Raw genomic sequence first — 21,622 nt, 5'->3', positions numbered from 1 at the left:
TGTCATTGTTACCAGTTCCATTCTTTCATGCTTTCTCTTTATTTATCAATAGGCCAGCTCAAACTTTAAACGTTTGTCAAATACATATCATTTATTTGTGTTGAATATAGAAACATTCATTTCATCCATTTATGTCTTTACTATTGCTACACTCTCTTGGATTTGCTTCATAATTTACTTCCATTATTACGTTCATAATTCCACTGCACAACGTATTCCTTCCCCAGGCCCAATGGATCCCTCTCACCAAAGTAATACTCTTCAAATATTTGTATGTTAACTTTATATACCCCCTCGCTCTCACTGTCACTTTATGAACCTTAATGCCCTATCTGATCATCCTAACATTAATAATGTGCTGCCCTTCCGCATCATTTGTTCATCCTGCCCTCTCACCAGGTCACCAGAACTATTTTTCTATTGATGTTTGTCAATAAATTTCTTTCCCAATTTCTCCCCAAAAACGTACCTTTTCTTATGCAAAACTTTCCTTGGACATGTCCTCACTCTTTTTTGTTTATTCTCTGGTTGCATCGTATTTAAATTTGATCTAGTGCTGCACAGAGTTCTTTCCTATGTAATGTAAGACACCGAGGAACGTTTAAGAAAGACACCGAGGAACGTTTAACACTCAGCTGTGACCATTACGAGCCCCAGCAGCAAGACCAGACAATTGAAATTAAGTGCGCCTCGATCTGTTATCGAATATCAAAGGGAAGGCGTGAGGGGGGCCCAGATGCCAAACGGGATCCCCCCCATTTTATTTAAGCAAGATCCCGATTTTTGGGCAGCTGCCCTCAGACCAATGTTTGTCAAGATTTTGCAGACGTCATCAATCCCGTCATCATGGAGGGGAGCCATTATTTCCCCCATCTTCAAAAAGGGTGACCAAAGCGACCCAAAAAATTATTGGCTAGTGGCTCTGCTCGATAACGAAGCAAAGTATTTTGCAGGTCTGCTTCTAGAGGAACAGTCATCCTGGGCAGCCGAAGTTTCAGCAATCCCAAACAATCAAACCGGTTTCTGCAAAGGAATGAGAACTACCTCTAACATCTTAGCTCTTTCTTTATTAATTGACGCGGCCCAAGAAGCGAACCACCCACTCTACTTGTGCTATATTGACTATAGCTCGGCTTTTGACCACATGGACAGAAACCTTTTGTGGGAAAAACTACACAAGTTGAACATTTCCCCGCTGCTTTTAAACCAACTAATTCTCCTACACAGCGAGACATGGGTGCAAGTTAGGCTCGGCACCGGTGATTTTCTAACAAAAAAGATTCCAACATATACAGGAGTAAAACAAGGCTGTGTACTCGCCCCAATACTTGGGGGAATTATCTATACTATTAAATGAATGCAACTCGCACGCTCCAAAGTTAGGGGGCTCACAGATTTCAAATTTACTCTATGCAGACGACCTGTTACTCATCAGCCGAACTCCGGTTGGCCGTCAGCGGCTGTTGGACATCACCTCAAGATATTCCGCTGCTAACAGGCTTACCATCAATCGTGAAAAATCAAAAATTATGTGTATTAACCTTTCTAAAAAGAAAGCAACACGAAACTGGCTCTTGTCATCCAGAAAGCTAGAAAAGGTCAGCGAATATCGATATCTGGGGGTCATCATAGATCACAAGGGCAATTTCAAGCCGCAATGTGAAGCCATAAAAAGGAGAGGACTAATCACTGCAGCGGCGCTCAGAAATCTAAAAAACAGTTCCGGGGCCAAGCTTGCTTCCTCTCATAAAAGTAATCCAGGCAAAATTAGTTCCAGCAATCACTTATGGCAGCGAAGCTATGAGGGGGAGGGACGCTCCCTTACTAGACAGAACAGTAGCCAAAGCACTGCGCATGATCTTCAGCCTTTCAAGGTATGCATCGCCTGCCCAAATGAGATTAGAGTTCGGGTTACAAAAAGAAGAGCTGGCGCGCAAGGGAGCCTACATAAAAACCTGGCATAAAGTAAGCAGGGGGGACCCGAAGACCCTAAACGCTCTCCTGTGGAAGGAGCTTCAAAATAAAGAAACATGCCCGGCAAGGCGGTACTTGGAAGCAGCCACTGAGGACCTTGGCTTGCAGCAACTTTGGGAACTTTCAGGCTCCACAGCTCTCTTCAAAAAGGTGGTCAATAAAATAGTACGGAAAGAATCATTGCTGCAGGACAAAGCCGCCCTAACAGAGCGGGCTCATGGCTGGCTCACAGTTCAATCATACAATATGCTCTTGCCTCAAACCTATCTGTAGATAGGCTCAGTATCATAATTTAACTATCCTCTCCTCCACCGTGGCATCTTTTTTTTAATCTTCCCTTGGCAGGCAAGGAGGAAGAATCTATTCCTTAATGTTTTACTTTTTCTGCTTTTAGGATAAATAGGCTGTCTAACATGATGTTAAGCTTGTTTTAATTCTGCTGCTGCTACCTCACCATGGAATCTTGTGTCTGGTCAGAATATGTTTTAACACGCTAAAATTGGATTTATGTTTTATTGAATCCTTTTTGATTTATATTGTAAAGGTTTTAAATAACCATGCACAATAAAGTATTCCTGTCTATGTAAGGTACATTAGACCCATGTGCTATAAAAAACTATGTCCAAAATGATCACGTAAATGTTGGTGAATTGATAAGATTCTAAATCACCGGCAACATAGCATCATCTAGAAAACCGATGTCAGTGCCTGGGGTCACTTCCATGGCAGCAGAGCCATTGCTGATGACCAAGAGAACATACTGCACTTTCGACACTTATATGTGGCCACCTGGTGAAGACGTTCCCCCAAGTAATCATGGTTAAGGAGTGGTGTCTGAAGGGAGTTGCTTAGAAATGTATGAAGCCATTGACAAACCAAAATGCATGCGGGTATCCAGGGCCAGCTTTTGGCATGGGTGAGCAGTGTGCAGGCCTAGGTCACCTAGAGTTAGAGAAGTGTACACGTCCCACAGTTCCTGAGTTGTCTTGAATAATTATTTAATTCCAGTCTGTTCAGTCCATTACCTCCAGATAGTAGGATGTATACTTTCGTTGTCCTCCAATTACCTTTCTCCTACTCCCCTGTCCATTCTTCCTCTCCCTACCCTCCCATGGACGCTCACCTCCAGTGAATAGGAGGTTAAGGTGTGGGGTTCAAACAGGGAGCTCTCAATATCCTAAAACAGGTGGGTATAGAGAAGATGAGTGATATGTTCTCAGAAGGGAAATTCCTCACAGCTGAATATCTACAATACATACAAAACACCACACCATTATTCACATTTACATATCAAAGTGGCAATGAGGGAACTGCACCTCACATTTCCAGAGGACCCACCCACACTAAATACACTGCAAGCGCTGCTAGCAGCCCCCACGCTGTGTGAATTAGTTATCAAACTGTACACAAAGGCACTAGAACCAAGAACTAGAACCAAGCTAAGCTCAAGAGCAATGGAATGCACAGTTGCACCCTAAGCTGACACAGGAGAAATGGATGAGTTGTTGTAATCAGACTGAGATGCTAATGTCCAATTGTAACCTGCATACAATACATTTTACACATATACAGCAAATGTACTACACACTTGCTAGATTACATAGATATGGAATCATAGAAAGTAATGCATGCCGAAGATGTGGGAGCAAAGGCGCAGACTTCATGAATTTAGCGAGGGAGTGTGCTCGAATAAGACATTTCAGGGTGGAAGTGGTCAGTAGTGTAAACAATATGATAGAGACTATGATACAATGCAGCCCGCATGCCTGCCTGTTGGGCCTACTACCGAACCTGAAAGGAAGAATGCATAAATTCACAGCCTTAGTGCTGTTAATGGCCAAGAGGCGAGTGGCAATGAAATGGGAGAACAGGACAGCCCCCACGCTGGCACAATGGATTAAGGACTTGTTAGGAAAGAAATAATAAAGTGATGTGCAGTGGTGAAAATTTGTCAACCTGACTGACGCCGTCTACCCTGAAGACACGGAGGAGGAGTAAGTTGTTAGGCCTATTCGGGAGGCCACAGGACACCAAATGAGGTGAGTCATGTGCAAGTGGTATCCTGGGGTCAGCCCTATTATAACTCAACAAACTGGGCCAATATCTCCCTTTCCACTCTTGACTCATCGGATAGCAAGTGCTAGTAGTAAAAAGTTTCTCAAGGAGGTAATGTGGGGGGGCGCAAGAGCTCAGGCACCAAAAGTCAACCAACAGACATAATAACATATTGTCTAACCTAGTGCTAATCTTTTATTAAAAGAAAGTACTTTAATCTCACAGCAAAACTAAATACTACAAAGATCAATAGGAAGCATTTCGGGAGGGGGCGCTAGAGAGCCCACAGCAAGATGGCCGGACTGTAGTGCAGCTCGGCCAGCCGTGAGCAAACCATCCATCATAATCCTGTGCAATAGCCAGTTACATAAAGTGAAATCGAGTACTATCTTATTGCTAAGACCGAAGGCCTAGGAGGAATGAAGAGTGCCGACGGAGAGCCCATAGCGACTCCGTAATGCTCACCGTTTCAGGCAAGGTCAGGCAAATGGCGACCTGCAATAACGGCAGCTGGGATGCAGAAGCTCAGACTGCGGTAGCCACCACCACGCCTGCAAGGGAGCCCAAGGGAGCGGGCGGTGAGGCCCTACTGCGAAGCGGTGTGCTGAGAGCCGGAGACAGGGAGGCAGCACCGCGACCCCGGACTAGGGTCTAACCACGCCGGATCAAGTAAGCAGTGTGCCGCATATCCCTGAGTTCGCGGAGAGTGCCCCCGGGCGCTGCCCAGCCACTACACAGATTCCCATGGCCGCCTGTGGGCATTAATCGGCTGCAAGTCCTCACCAGCGTACTGTAGGGGGCCCGACCCAGCGTCTAGTGATCGCTCGAACCAGGCCTCAAAGACGAGCCTGATATGTCACAGACGGCCTGCCACCACACCTCGGGCTGAGAGCGCCAGTCGCTTCCACTACACCAACTCGGTCCTGCTGTGGGGCCTGGCCGGGCGGCTTATTGCTCAACAGCGGCTGGGAGATGGCACAGGGTTAACGGACCGGACTTGGAGGCCCCAGGCCCATCGGCCTGCCATAAAGCGCGCCGCACCCTCTCGAGGGTAGGGAAAGTGGGATTGTGAGAGGCCCGGCAGCGGCGAAGACCCCTACGATCGCCAGAATGCCACGGCTGGTAGAAATTAGCTGCTGGTATAATACGAGAGGTGCGGACACAGCTCTGGGTGTCCACGCAAATCAGGCCAGACACGCCATAGAAGGCCCGCAGGGACGGCCTAGTTGAGCAAGTAGGAAGAGGACGCCGGGGGCTGTAGTTGCAAGCTCCCTCGCGATACCGGTCAATAAAGCCAGCCGCAGCTGGGGAGAGGCAGGCTGCCAGAACTGTGCACCATCTGAATAGAGGCCTACTCAAGCTAGAGAGGTAAGGAGTAAGGGCCGTGGACATCACGCGAGAGGCCATAGTTGGGGGGGGCCCATTGCTAACCACCACCACAGTGCACAGGAGCGGCGCACTGCTGGAGCGCTCGCGGACGTGCTGCCATCCCAGTTACCCCACTTGGCCAGCCCGAGACAGCCACGACAGGCCATTCAGGGGTGCAGAAACCACTCTGCGCCTAACTGCCATCACACCCTAGAGGACAAGACCTAAGCCACAGTGGGACAACCCGGGGCTGCCAAAGTATGGAGCAGTAGCTGACTCAGCCATCATACCACGTGTGGTCTCGACCCAGCCGTCTGGGACAGCCTAGCGCGCCAGACCTAAGAGTGAGTACAGCACACTAGCAGAGTCAAATGGGGAAGACAGACAAAGCCCAACCAAAGCCGACATTCAAATCGAGAAAAACAACTTGTGCCGCAGGCGAGGTGGCCCCAGCTATGGAAGAGCAAGGTACGAACCTGGATACACTTGCAGCCACACTAGTAGCCGTGCAACAAAGTTTGCTATCAATAGATGGTGAAATCCATCATCTCAGCCTTCGCATGGAGCACGTCAGCCAAACTAGATCAGCAAGCGAACAGAATCACTGAAATTGAAACTCGCCTCTTGTCCACGGAAGACAATGCAAGAGCTACAGAACAAAAGTTTCAACATGGAGAAAGTGATGGCCCTAATTCAGGCCAAGAACGAGGAGCTAGAATCTCGTTCCCGGCGCAACAATGTCCGCAATACTGGAGTGCCGGAATCGACAAACATGGGACGAATGGAACAATATGTAGAAACATTGCTGAAAGACATTTTCGGACTGGAAGAACTGTCCTCCATGATGATCGTTGAAAGGGCACACCACCCCCTCGCTCCTCGACCACCGCCAGGATCACAGCCGCGCACAATTGTGGCTAGGCTATTAAACTATAGTGACCGCAACACAATTTTACGCCTGGGGAGAGAAAAAGGCAACACGCTGCTTTTCTTCCCAGACTACACCAGTGCGGTGCAGACAGCCAGACGAGAATACAAGCAGGTGAGGAACTGGTCACAGAAAGCCGAAGTCAAGTACGCAATGGTATACCCGGACCGACTAAAAATAATACAAGGCAAGGACAAGATATTTAACACGCCAAAGGCTGCCATGGCTTACGCAGACTCAATACTGAAGGGCGGTAAACAAGGCAGACAACAAGAGGACGTATATTTACCCTATCTGAAGACGCACGGATGCAGTATGGTCATACTGGGGTCCGGTGTGACGCCTATCAAGGAGAACAAGACGCCTCTGCCTCCACTCACTTTTGGCACTACCTACTGCCAGACTAATAACCAACTGGCCTTAATGTACACACTGCGCTCAGGCCCACCCCCTAACCAACCGGAGAATAAGATGGGACTTTGGCATGCCCCACAGTGGGTAAGCCCCAATCTACTGTATACTTGGTTATCAAGAACACCAAGCACGTTATAGATGTTGTTCAGAGAGTACATGCTCTTTATGCAAAAGGGAAATTCTCCAGCATAATTGGGATGCGGGAGTGGGTGGAGGGGTACTGTTTACTTTGTACCGCAAAGTTGGTATGTTTACGAGTCATGCAGCATATGCACAGAAATAGTTGGTACTCTAACGTTACACACATATCCATGAACCGGTGAGATATGACAGAGCAAAGCTGATGTAGGTTGTTAAAGTGCTTAACTTGGAATGTGAGAGGATTGAACAATCCTAAGAAAGTCCGACAAAGAGGTAGCAATGCTTCAGGAGATTAACCTAACCACGCACACTGATAAGGCAATAGGGCGGAACTCGGTGGAGATTACAGCTGTATCATCCCACTCAACATATTCCCACGGCAGCATCATCATGATAAAGAAAGGAGTACAATTTCAAATAGGCAAGGTTATCAAAGACGACCAGGGTAGATATGTAACCCTCACAGGCATAGTATGGGGACCCAAATAGGGCGGATAAACATGTACGGGCCAAACACGGATGACCCCGAAAACTACAACACCATACTGAACAAGCTAAGGGACCTTCCACATATGGACCTTATCTGGGGAGGTGATTTAAACGTAACACTCAATGCAGAATAGGACAGATCGCCCAATGCGATAGAACACCACAAGCAGGCTACCAAAGTGGTGCTGGATTGCATGGACAAATTCGCCCTAGTGGACACGTGGAGTCTACATAATCCAAACACAAGAGAGGGCACATATACATCAACCGTACACGCTAGCTGGTCCAGGCTAGACTACTGGCTCACAACGTCACAAGTCAACAGCTCGGTAACAGACTTCAGGCACCTCCCAAATACACTCTCAGACCACAAGCCGGTGCTGATGGCATTAGACACACCCACCTACACGCTGCCTCAATACATGTGGAGATTTAATGTAAAGTCCTGGGATGGCTCCTGTGTACAGTGAAGCTATACGTGGGGCAGTTGAGGAATACTTTCAGATAAATGTGGGATTGGTCGATAACCAGAGTATAGTGTGGGAGGCCTTCAAGGCCACTATCCGAGGGAAATGTATAGGCACAAGCGCAGGGATACTGAAAGACATACACTCAAAACTGCAAAGCCTAGAGGCAACAATAAAAAAGTTGGAGGTAGAAAAAGAAAGAGCACACAGCGCCGCAGTACTAGGACAAATTAGGGAGCAAATCACACTATACAATGAATTTTCAGAAGACAAACTTAAATATCTAACGAAGAGATAAACTGCGAGAGCATATGGCGAGGGAGGCCGGTCAGGACATATTTTAGCCCAGACAATACAAACCAGAAGTACACAACACACAGTAACGCACATCACAGATGACAGGGGATTGACACACTGACAACGACGGGCTCTCCACAATATTCGCGACGACATACAGCAACATGTACGCCTCAGCAGGGGAAACAGACAGGAAAGAGCTCTCTGACTACTTGGAATATATAGCTCTCGCATGGCTCCCTGAGGGGCAAAGTGAGTATCTAGCCCAGCCGATAACGGTCCCGGAAGTCCAGGAGGCCATCAAATCGCTACTGAATGGGAAAGCGCCAGGCCCAGAAGGACTAACTAACGAGTTCTACAAAACCTAGTGTCCACATCTGGTACCCATGTATGAAGATGCCTATGAGAAGCAAATTCACCCCCCACTCTAAGAGAAGCGCTCATAATAATGCTACTTAAACCCGACAACGCGCAGGACAGATGGAAGTCATACCGCCCACTGTCCTTAATCAATACCGACGCCAAAATACTGGCTAAAGTGATAGCAGTCAGACTGATGCCGTTAATGCCGAAAAAAAAATCTGCCGGATCAATCGGGGTTCATCCCGGAAAAATTAACTTCCCACAATATATGCACTATTTTTGCGCTCCCACACCTCTTGAATACGAAATTGGAGGCTGTCTTATTAGATATGGCCAAAGACTGATTCAGAGGAATGGGGCTACCTCTTCGCCATAATGCAGAGAATGGGTCTGCCTCGAGTGCTCCTACACTGGACAAAGCTCCTCTACACTGACCCAGTGGCGAGGATCAAAGTAAACGAGAGGGTGTCGGAGCAGGTGCGAACAAGGCGGGGAACAAGGCAGGGATGACCGCTATCTCCGCTACTCTTCACCATAGTGTTAGAACCCCCTAGCCTGTAAAATACGTCAGACATGCAGACACGGCACTCAAATTTCACAAACGCCCAATAGGCATATTCCCCTATGTGGATGACATGGTGCTCTACGTAAGAGAACCCCAACATAATCTGTTGCGGCTTCTGAGAGAATTTGTCAGATTTGGTAGGTTCTCCGGACTCCAAATCAAGTGGAGCAAATCCACAGTGGTACCTTTGACAGAGATAACCCAACTACGTCCACTGGGCTTGCCACTAGAGTGGCAAACAGACTCGGTTGAATACCTGGCAATATGGATCCACAGGGACCCAGCTGAAGTTATAAGAACTACATTCTGTTGTAAGCTTACTGAAATGTTGACTCCCAATGGTATTTTGCGAATTATCCACTATAAATACCTTCACCAAGCCTACCACACACCCCTGAAGCTTTGCCAACATGGATTAAAGGTGGACTCAGCCTGCTGTAGATGCAGGGCACAGGATGCAGATTTTGTGCACCTAGCGTGGAACTGCCTAAAAGTCAGAGTGTTTGCAGACGTGTTTACTGGGTCTCCTATAAAAGACACCGCTGACCAAGAGGAAGTTGCTGGCGATAGTATTGTTGATGGCGAAGCGTAGAGTAGCCATGCATTGGGGGCGTAAACTTAGCCCAACAGTTCAGAAATGGGTATCAGACCTGGTGTACTGCAGAGATACTTTAAAGACTTATGAGGAAGAACTCCCTACCTGGCCCACGACCGAAAGACTTTTGGGCCCCCCTAACAACATACTTATTGGAACATCGAGACATTCTGTCCATGAAGCCCACAACACAAAATGTCAACTATGAATAAGTACTCACTGTGACTAAATATGATACGGTTTAATAAAATTAATGTACAGAAATGCTATGTAATGCTGCATGACTTAATTATGTTGTTAACTGTCTGAAATCTAAAAATAAATAAAAAATAAAAAAATAAAAAAAAGAATAGGAATTGCACTTACAGGGCTTACAGGGTTGTAATTTTAGTTACAATCTTCAGTATGTGCTACACCCTCTTTCTAGTACCCACTATGAACAACATCTCATTACTAAAGCCCCAGTATACTGAGGGCAAAGAAATTGCATCATAAACACTACTGTTCAAATGTGAAACTCAGGTCAATGTATTTTACTCCTTGCATCTTAAGTCAATGCAGAGACTCTTCTGCACTTTTAAGTCTTCATTTCAGTTGTAGCAGTGCAGCGAAATTCTCATAGTCAAACTTGCAGCAATGTCAGGGACCACTGGCTGGTATTGGTGTGTTAGGTCTGCACCAGAGCACTCATCTTCTGCAGTGGCAGCCTCCCTGGACAGATACACACTGCTGTCAGGAACAGCAGTTGTGGCCTCCAAGCTGAAATATCCGTAATGGTATGTTCTTTGGCAGTTGCAGCGTGTTGTGGGGTTAATAAGGTCTGTGCACAAACGCTCTCATTATCTAGATGTTCACATTTAAAATGAACATCTTTTTAGACAATGCCTGTTAGCACATTTGGCTTGTGTGCTTGAATTTGATAGTGTACTTCGAAAGTGTTTTTGCTTACATTTCTACGTAGGAACATTAGCATATCATCGTACATTTTGTCCAAAGATCAAGTACACTGAGCAAACTTCCCTTGCATATCGTCTGCTAGGAGACAGCTCTGAATTGGTAGAAACAACAATGCCAGCAGGATCTGAACTCGGGCACAGTGTGAATTGGTTCAGTTTTCATTATATAAACTGCCCTGAGCCCTTGTTCGACAGAGGAGCATTTCTACGGATTGTTACAGTCGAGCCGTGCCTGAAATGCAGTCCAGTTGAATCTCATCACTGTCCTGAGAGGGATAGCGGCCTGTTCTACACCAGACAGGTTTTCAGATAAGTTACGCACACAGGTAAATGGGGAGTTAGGCCAATCCTAGGTATCTGGCAGAACCGCATTCACCCTATGCTTTCTAGGCTAGGGAGACCTAGGTAGGAGTATAATTATTTGCATTCATATAATCACTGCACCAATTATAATGGTTCAATTATTCATCTTTTTCACCACTCTTGTAATGCTGGTTACAATGCTCTGTTTCCTTCTACCAAACATTGCAGCACATGTATTTTACACAAGAATGCAATTGCTTCAATAAGTGTTGGAAATGCAAACTTTTGTGCATCCCTTTGGGCATGCCTGAGATAACAACGAATGGGTAGATCTGCATCTACAATTTCCTTGGGGGAATTACGGTTGTCATGTTCTGAGGTTATAGACACCATCTGTTACCCTGTGAGGTTTAGGGGCCCAGTTGGTGCACTGTAAGCTAGACAGGAATCACAACAACATAATCTGATGGTATGAGTAGACTCAGTCCCCTAAGTTTTGCCGCTTATGTTGTCCAAACATTAGTAGGAACCGTACGATAGGCAGATCAGGACTTTCTTTTTTGGCAGAGATGCAGCTCCTCTTTCCAGCATTGGCAGCACCAGTCTCTCAGGATCATGCTGGATTCCTGCATGACATGGCGATGCTTGGTCTTGCAAAATCTTGGAGAAGGCCAGTGATGTCCCACTGAGAGAGACTGGGAGATACACTCACAGCACATGTTGCTTACGACTTCTCTATCTGTTTTAATCATCTGGGTGCTACCTACACCATTAACATGCTGGGCTTATCCTGTACAGTTTCTCATCCTGCAAGGATGAGCAAACTCCTTCCATCTCTTAAGGAGGCCAGCAGTCTTCTAGGCACTTTAAGGCAGACCGTCAGGTCCACCAACACAAGTGCAAACTTCAGGTTATAAGTCCTCATCTATGAAACAAGCTATGAAGCAGACATGGGCCCTGGTCAATAGCAGCTCTTTGAGTACCCTAAAGAGCACTCCCATCTTTGTTGAAGACGACCTTGGAAAGCAGGGTGGATTTGAATCTCACTTTTGTACACATTTTCCAGAGAGCAGATGTGGATCCACGGTCTAAAGCTTCAGAACCGGATTGGGTTAGTTCTCATTCAAAAGTAATTTTCTGTCTATTTCTTAGACAAAGCCTTTGTGCAATGAGACTGGCTCCAAGCAGGAATATCCAAATCAAGGACACTATGACATGCAATATCTCTGCATTTGGCCATCATCGGCCTTTCTGAAGGCATAGATATGAACAGAAAGGGGTACCCCCAGCCTAGAAACACCTTTACGTTGAGCAACAGAAACCGTAGTCTCACCCTCAACTCCTACAATCAACAGAATGCCAGTTCTCTGGGAGAATTAATCAGCAGACTTTGCTAACATGGTCCTTGTTGAATTTCAAAAGAAAGTCCCCTCTCTATCCTCCTTCAGTTTACTATGTGGGCCTCTATCATCCATGAAATAGCGAAGCAGGCAATATATGTCCATTGTGTGGTCCAGGAGGCTTATAGCATACACTCTGTCCACACATGTACAACACATTCACTGCACATGCATGCACCCAATCTGCATACAGGAGGTATGTACAATGATTTGGGAGTTCACATAACAGTGGAACTTTACACTAAAGGGGTTAAAAGACAGCTTCTCTCTGACACAGAGAAAACGGTCAAATTACGCCAATAATTCACACAAACATGGCAGACTGCCACACCTGCTTTATGTCTCTCACCAGGACTGTAGTCCAATGCCCACTATGCGGATAAGCAATGCGCACCCTCCAGGTCACATAACAGATTCTGGAACTCTCATTACCAGGAACAGGCCTAGGACTCTGTGGATATGCTAGATTAGAATTATACTTAGTCCAACCAGTAGAAATGTCAGGCAGGAGTAAAAGGTACTTTACAATGCAGGGGACAACCCAGCCCCAATATAAATCCAATGGCGGAGTATGCATAAAAATCTATGACCTGCCTAGATTCCTACACATACTCCTGGGAAATTCTGAGGCCTCAAAAAGGGAGCAATCAGAGACATTTACATGAGTAAATCCATACTGAATAGATAAAGGCTCTTTTGCAAACATTTTTGTTCATGGCGTTACAGTAACTAAAATGAGAAGTTAGTGAAGGTATTTTGCAAAAGGAAAAATAAAGTAAGGAATTAAAAAAATAAACTATTTTCTAATTCACCTGGCAACTAAAGACCTGAGCGAACTGCACTACCTCCTGGCTGGATACTAAGCAAAAACAGATTAACAATTAAAATACAACAAGCATTTGCAATGCAATAGGTCTCGCATTTGTGAGAGTTAGAGCTATTGGTGTTGTAAATTATAATGTTTTTTACCCATGTGTTTTTGTTTGGATACTTGTGGATGTATGTGGTGTGGAGTGGAGTTATGCGAGTTGGATTGAACTGTTAGTGTGTGGAATTGTGCGGGGTGGTAAAGTTTGTTGTATTTGAGTGGTGGTGAAATTAATTTGTGGTACCAACGTGCCCCCTATGTATATATGTACACATGCCACCGTCGTCCCAGAGTTTGTCACAATGTGGCACCATTTTTAAACTCTGTTGTAAGAGACTAAGTGATAGGGAAATGAGCGGCAGTGTCGACCGAAAAAATATGATGTGAAACGTTCGATTGTACTGAGCCCTGATATTGAAAGTGAATTAAGTTTTACTGATTGCAGCGTGAGCCGATTCATTATCATAATAAAATATATTTTTATGCGTCATATGTCTGTTATTTTCCTATTATCATTCGCAATCATTGGCATAAGTATGGATGACAAATCAGCCCTCTTCTTACCTAGCAGCATGTGTCCATTCCGCAGTTAGTTATGCGACTTAAGTTCCCAATACACAGCATGGTTATGCAGATCGCCTCCTTGGAGTCTGTTACTATAGGGCATTGTCTGCACACTTTATCTCCAAGTAACAGGGATGCTGTCTATTATTTTTCAATGTGTGGTTGCTGTATGATGACAGAGGTTGGGGGGTGAAGATCGGGGGTCAATGATGGTAACTCACAGGTAACAAAAGCATGCTAATCAGGTTGGATTTAATGTCTCCGATAAAACAGCTCTTATAAGCTACCATAACCCAAAATGTTGAAGACGGAGCTCTCTATAACCGTCCAACCATATTTTACTCCATATTTCTTAAGTGACCCCGATTCCGGATATTAATGTCAATTTCCTTTGCCTCCTGATACCACAGTAACTTCCTGACACTTACACAGCTGTACATGATTTTGGAATTAATGTCAACTTATGTCTTTGTTGACATTGAATATTCTGTCTCTGCTCTTGGGAGAGATACCTTAATGGCAATTTTACGCCTGTGGTTGTTTTTTTTTCTTCTCTTTTTACATTGTTTAGCACTCAGAGGTAAACCTAGGCTGTTTGCGCTGTTAAAAAAAACCTGAAGTAAACAATGGCCATTACTTACAGCAAGATATTCGGCTGATGCTTGGTAATGTACGTGCATAACTCCAAGAATTTCATTTGTGAACAGGTTTTATCAGTCCTTTTGCTCCTATCAGGCATAGCTGATTAGATGAGTAATGTACTGAACGTAAAAGAAGCATCCAACGCATGCAATGTTACTTTCTGTATTGTGCACAGATAACTGTTCAGATTCGCTGATAAAATAGAACATGGCAATGACAGAGCTCAAAAGTAATTTGTGGAGCATATAAAACGATTGTGAGGCAGCAGTGTTTGTTGATACGGTAAGCGGTAAAAGGCAACGACAGACAGATGAGCTTATGCCTTAAATGAGGCTTTAGGGAAAACATATTTTTTTTCCAGTAATGCAGGGCTAAAATGATACAATAGTTGGGCTCAAATGGAATATGCTACTTACCAGTATGCATCTGTTCTTGGCATGTATGGCTGCTGACATTCATATCTGTGCATAGATCGCCGCCTAGTGTTGGGTCCGGATGATTGCACATTGTTGTCCTGGAAGAGTCTTCGAAGTATCACAAGATAGGTGGCTCCTCCCCTGGACTACAGTGCGCATGGGCATCCTCTCCATCCTCAGATTGTTTTTCGCTATTGTGGCAGAGATGGAGTATGATACAGTAAGTGATGACAGGGGTGTGGACATTTTTCAAAAATCTACTTGGCCAAGGGACAAAATGTAACACAAATCTACTTGTCCTGGGAAGGTAACTGCTTGCCCCGCCTATTCCATAAATTACTACGGGAGGTCTGCACGAAGAGAACCTGCACTGCAATCAGTGCAACATACTATGCAATATATATATTTCAAGTGTAAGTCCAATTATGCAATGCATGGTCATGCACTCTTAAATGCAACTGTTGTAGTGGGTGGTTGTACAGCATGCGTGCAGATGTGTCAGTGTGCACTTCACCCAATTATGAACCAATTTGCATGCAACACATTTTCATATGAAGAGAAATAGTACCTAGAGGCAGAGTGCAGACTTATAATTGACTACATTTCTTGAAGTGTTTTTGGCACAGACAAGACTTTGTCGAAATATGAACCAGTAGGATAGAAGGATGTTCTCCATCATAGGGCGAACTCATAGCTGTCCAGCTTCAAAAATACTCAGATGTGATGCTCTGATAAACTTGTGAATGGGAATAACTGCACTTCTTGGCAGAGCTTATGAACAGTTCATGGGGCAGCATAATCACGTAGCAGATGTGCTGAGGCAGTATACGCAAGTACAAATACACAAGAGGCAGTAAAAGGCAGTTAAATCAATCTCTCCTTTTATACTTCTGGTCAGGTGTGGTGTGTTTATATCATTTGTGCACTCACCGCTACATCTCTACATTCTTCTCCCACACAAAGAGCATATGCAGCACTGGCAGTAGCAGTACAGGGTTCTCACTTGCATATAGTAATGGCAACAGCTGAGTAATCTACCGTAACATGAAAAAGTGCAGCTCAACAATTGATGTTCAAGTTTGTCTCTCTTAGATATGTAGGACATGTAGCCGGAGTAAAATCTTTATACTCACACATTTGAAAAGCACTGTTAGTCTCACAGCGAAGGGAAGGAGTGTACTTTGAAAAGACAGTAAATCCAGAAGTGCAGAGCTGAGCATCATTGAGACGGGGGCTAGTGAGTAACTGCAACCACTCAAAATGTCATGTCACACCTAGCAAGGACACCTAAGCTCAGTCACAGTAGAGTTGGAAACCCTGTCCTGCCCTCTTGGATAGTCAAATGCTATCTGGTGAATGAAGTTTGTTTATTCTTCAGCTGATTTAGATCCAATAATAGCTGAACAAACACCCAAAAGCGCAACTACTTTACTTTCCTCTCATGACATATCGGGACTGGAGGCTTAGTGGACTTATGCGTCCAGTGTTGGGCTCTGTGTTTGACCTCATGGTCACAGGTTCAAATCCTGCTGGGTCCACTCAGCCTTTCATCCTAATGAGGTCGATAAAACGAGTAACATTGAGTTGGGTAACAATAAACATATGTTATTCAGAGCCAAGATACCCTTCTGGGTGAACATGCACTTTAAAAATGCACAATAGATTATCAAGCCAGGAAACAGGCCTAAACACTGAGGCACTTTCCCTGCACCTCTTTCACTGATCGTGGTAACGTCCGAGTTCAGGATTCTTTCCTTTCACCTTTAAAACTGGGAAAGCTTCAGAATCTGCTTCATCTGTGAAAGGAAAGCACCATGCTTGTCATGTGAGCCTGGTGTGGGCATTTATTTTTTTGCAGTTTTTATTATATAGTGCGAATTTTTTATTTAGGCCAGAGCAGAATAAGCGATCAGCCCAGAATCACAGGACGTTTAGCAAAGCTGAGACTTGAACCTGGTCCCCAAGGTTCAAAGTCGGCAGCTCTGGCTGTAACTGGGGAGTTCGGAGCTGGGTGTGTATGTGTGTGTGTGTGAAGGGCATAGGGATGGTGGTTGGTAAAATGGTGGGGCAGCCCCACTCTTTAAAATAAGGGGACTCTTTGCTCCCTTCACTCAGTCTGGGGTCTATGACAGGATGCCCTCAGCCTTACTCTTCTCCTGCCCTGCTCTCCAAACCCCATGGCAGCAAGTCCTGAATACTGTATTCAGAGGGCAGTGTGAGTGCAACAGTGGTAGCAGGCATAGCCTGCAAACTGCTCAGTGGCTGAAGTGCATTAGAAAAAAGCATGGGAAATGTGATGCTACACGAAACTGAGGAGGCAGGGTTAGAGAGTCTGGGGCGGGGTCAAAGTAGTGGCTAAAAAGTCCCCAAATCTTTTCTAACTTTTTGTGGTCTTTCACCTTCAGGTGACTACATGTATATTAATGGACAGCTTTAGTTGAAATTAAAGTTATGTTAATCAGTGGGATTTTGTTTATTTTACAGAGTTTTATATAGCGTGAACTTGACCCTAATCGGGTATCAGAGCGATTTACATACATAGCACCAGTTGCATTACATGAGGACACATTCATTTTTGTTAGGCACGGGGAGATTAAGTGATTTGCCCAGAATCACAGGATATTCAGCGGCATTGCCGAGACTCGAACCCAGTTCCCCAGATTCAAGGTTGACCGCCCTGGCCCTTAGGCCAACTCCTCTCCCCAAGTATTATAAAATCTCTATTAGTTCATGCACTGACCAGCCCATTAACATTTAACAGAGCAGGCAGGAATCTCGACAGACCGTCCTAGAAACTGGCACCCACATGTGCAGACTGCACATGCATCCCTATGCTGTGGTGACTGTGCAGGTTTTGCTACAGAGTTCTGATGCTAGCCACAAGCATCCATCTTGCAGGACACTGGACTCCACCAGAGACAAACTGTCAAAAGAGCCGGGCCAGCCCTTGCTTACTTGGGGTAGACATGGAGGCTGTGAGATGCATATACACAGGGTCTCTGCTGAAGGAGTTTCTGGTCACCGCAGATGAAAGGGGCAATGAAACCGCTCTTTATCCGCAGGGACCTATCCTGGAGGCTTTGATGCCACCTCGTAGTGACTCTGAACCAGTGACAATGTGGGGTCATGGCCCTGAGATCCCCATAAAATCATTTCTGTAGTCAGAATAAAAAATAATGTGGATGGGCGAGTGCAAGCATAGAGAGGGATTTTGGGCTGGGCATGAGGTTCGGGAGCAGCAAGCCATAGGGGGAGGACAACAGTCTAAACATTCTTAATGTACCTCTAATGTACCCAAGTATTCAGGGCTCTTTGCCTAAAGATAGCTTGAGAAAACTGATCACATGAAAGTCAAACTGCGACACTTTCTGATTACAGCCTCCATTCCCGATAGGAGGACAGCTCAGGAAGTCGAGAGTCTGCTGCAGTGATTGGTTTATAACCTACGTGCCATATATAGATAGGAGTATGGTAATTTGGTGGGCTTTTGAACCCGCTATCACATTCAAGGTAAAGAGACACCTGCAGTTCCCCTGCTCCGACCACAGTGGGTTAGATCATCAGGGTCAGTGTTTTCTTCAGTGATCTGTTTGCAATGTGCCGGTCTCAGGCTCCAAAGCCAGTACGCTAGTTTGAAGGGTTGACGCACCTGCTGGAGAGGGAGATGGGGAGGGGGAGAATGTGAGAAATAGACTGCATGTTATCCTGTATTAGTGCAAGGAAGTGTGGAGTCGTTGGTATCTTTATTGCACGTTTAGTAGTTGATATAGTCTAACTCCCTGGGTCAACAGGGGGTATTAGAGAACATTTATATAACAGCAGAAGCACCCTACGTTGAGGTGCTTTAGCAAGAACCAAATTGTGTGCATTGAGTCTGTGAAAACGGTGCAAGGACTAGTAGTTAGTGGGGTATTACTGGGTTGTGCACTCATGTACTGTTCATTTTTATACTTTTCATTTTTTTTAATGACACACACAGTCGGACCACCAGGGAGAGAGTCGTTTTAGAGCACAATTGCACCTGTTAAAATCAGAACATAACCAAGGTTTGTGGGTTCCAAGACTGAAAGGAGTACATTTCACTATCATACTCCAGAGTGCTAGGGTGTCTCTTGCACATTCTGCATGCCTCCGGTGCAGCCCACAGAAAGGACTTTCTGTGCCAGGTGAGTGTTAGGAGAAATTACCCAATTTTCAGTGCAATGAAATGAATTCCACCAATTTCGTCGTAGTTCGTAAACACACAATTGACGTTAGAGCACTAGTTGGAAACATGTTTTTTTGTAGCCTCCTGGAAGAAAGCAGACAATGTGTTCCTCCGAACACGCAACACGTAGTGTGCAAAAGGGGGAGGGTGCCAGGCGTCGTCTGATCGAACTAATGTGGTTTGAACAATACAAGTCAAACAGTTAAACTGTAAGTAATGAGGTGGGAGAAACATCTTAGGAGGGGGCTTTGGGGAGGAAGAGACAGGGCCGATGCCCTTGCAGCACGTGGCTGCAGGCAGCACTCGCGATCCTCACGGGCCAAGCAGTTATTTCAGAATGTAGTTAAACAGACACATGAGAGAAAAATAAGGCGAGGGAGAGTGAATGAGCCCGATAGTGTTAACTCATGTCACAGTGTGTGCAATGTAAGGCGCACACTATTACCCCACCAATTAATGAGTTTCTGAGATATGTGACTGATTCGGGACACTGTAATTTCAACAGCTTTTCGTCTTTACATATATTATGTAACAGCATACAGCGGCTCACTGTTTACCACCTCAATTCTCATCCGGGCAAAAAGTAGACGACTTCGGTCAGGAACTTTGCAGGTAACAGATAGCAGCTTCTGTCCCTAAATGAAATTAATATAAATCACCCATCCGCCCCATCACTTTTAAAATCCACCAGTTGTTACGGGCAATACGAGGGAAAACAAACATTGTTCATTTGCTTTAATGCTACTGTGTGGTGTAGCTGAGATACTGATCACGGGAATTTGAAATCTTTACAACCTGGTACAATTCTTTAATGCCACATTTAGTATAAATGAGCCGCTGCATAGCAGAGCTCCACTTGCAGAACAGTCCGCTCCAAACCTCAAACCTCAAATTAGCGCGCTCTGTTTTCTCTCCTGGAGTCTGAACTGAGCACTAGCATAATGCGTTATTTTGACTGCAATCTGTTGAGCTCTCAGCAGGATCTTTCCTTCGCGAGCAGAGAGGATAAAGTTAACTGTACTCCCGGCCCCGCCCCCTGGTGCCGCAAGCTCACTCTGCATTAAACTGGTAACATTAATGCCACCCTTTCTCCTCACCTGTCTCGGGTCGCGCCACCAGCACCGAGATATTTCTGCTACCCTCGTGTTAAAATTGAGACAGCTTCCTCGTGGTTCTGCATGTCCACCCCATTGAGCCTGAGAAATCAAAACACCGGATTGCTGAGACTACCGCTTGTTGCGCCTGACGTTTCAGTTGCCCAGCCAATCACTGGCTAGAGCCCAGTCATTGGGCTGCTAGCCAATCACAGGCCTCAAAAGCGTCTCCAGCTCTCTGGCAGCCTTTCTGATTGGCTGCGAGTCCCAGAGTGCCGACAGCCTGTATTATGTATGCAGTTTAATGTCTACTTGTCCATCGGACAAAATTGACATTAAATCTTCTTGCCCGTGGTAAAAATCAACATGGCTCGGGCGTCGGGCGATAGATTCCCCCACCCCTGGATGACCATGCCTGAGAATAATTCTGAGTGCTACAGCTGCGACAGGCACCGGGGAGGAGGGCGGGCGATATGAATGTCAGCAGCCCTACATGCCAAGAACAGATGCATACTGGTAAGTAGCATATTCCGTTCGAGGCATGTGGGCTTCTGAATTCATATCTGCATAGAATAAATAGCAGTTTCCTCCTTAGCGGTGGTTGCCCGTGCCAGCTGCAGCAGTCTGAAAAAGAGTTCTGAGAACAGCCTGTCCTACAGCAGCTTGCTATTTGGAGTGTACATCCACGCAGTAGAGTTTGGTGAATGTATGTATGGTGGTCCATGTGGCTGCTCTACATATATCCTCTAGAGGAATGTTACCTAGAAAAGCCATGGATGCCCCTAACTTGCGTGTGGAATGCGCTCTTGGGGGAACTGTTAATGTGCGTTTAGCCTTATGATAACAAATCTGTATGCACTTAACAATCCAACTGGCTATACCTGATTTGGAAATGGGGTTGCCTTTGTGCTGTGGAGAGAAGGCAACAAACAGTTGCTTAGTTTTCCTGAAATCTTTTGTCCCGTCTATGTAATACAGGAGAGCTCTTTTAACATCTAGTGTGTGCAGTGCTCGGTCTGCCACTGAATCTGGATTTGGGAAGAATACTGGCAGTTCTATTGTTTGGTTAATGTGGAACTGACACCACCTTAGGCATAAATTTAGGGTTGGTACGCAGCACTACCCTATTAGCATGAATCTGTATGAAAGGCTCCTGAATAGTTAGGGCTTGCAGCTCACTAACTCTTCTTAGCGAGGTGATCGCTCCTAGAAAAGCCACTTTCCATGTCAGAAATTGTATCTCACAAGAGTGAAGAGGTTCAAAAGGTGGTCCCATTAGTCTGGTGAGAACTATGTTTAGATTCCAGACAGGTGAAGGCGGGTGTCTGGGAGGAATTACTCTTTTGAGTCCCTCCATAAAAGCTTTAATGGCAGGCACTTTGAAAAGGGAAAGGTGCTGTCTGTTTTGAAGATAAGCTGCCATTGCAGCTAAATGTATCCTGATGGAACTATATGCCAGATTGCATTTGTGTAGATCAGGGGTCTCCAACCTTTTCTGTAGTGAGAGCTAATTCTG

General features: G+C 45.4%; 1 protein-coding gene across 1 annotated transcript in view; it reads right to left on the bottom strand.

Annotated features, from left to right (window-relative positions):
- The window catches only part of LOC144762430 (methylmalonyl-CoA mutase, mitochondrial-like), a 310,401-nt gene that overhangs the window by 222,999 nt on the left and 65,780 nt on the right, over positions 1-21,622 (bottom strand).

Source organism: Lissotriton helveticus, chromosome 6 (genome assembly GCF_964261635.1).
Source record: "Lissotriton helveticus chromosome 6, aLisHel1.1, whole genome shotgun sequence".
Taxonomy (NCBI): Eukaryota; Metazoa; Chordata; class Amphibia; order Caudata; family Salamandridae; genus Lissotriton; species Lissotriton helveticus.
Note: the sequence above shows the minus strand (reverse complement) of the source record. Positions and strands in the feature narration are given on the sequence as shown.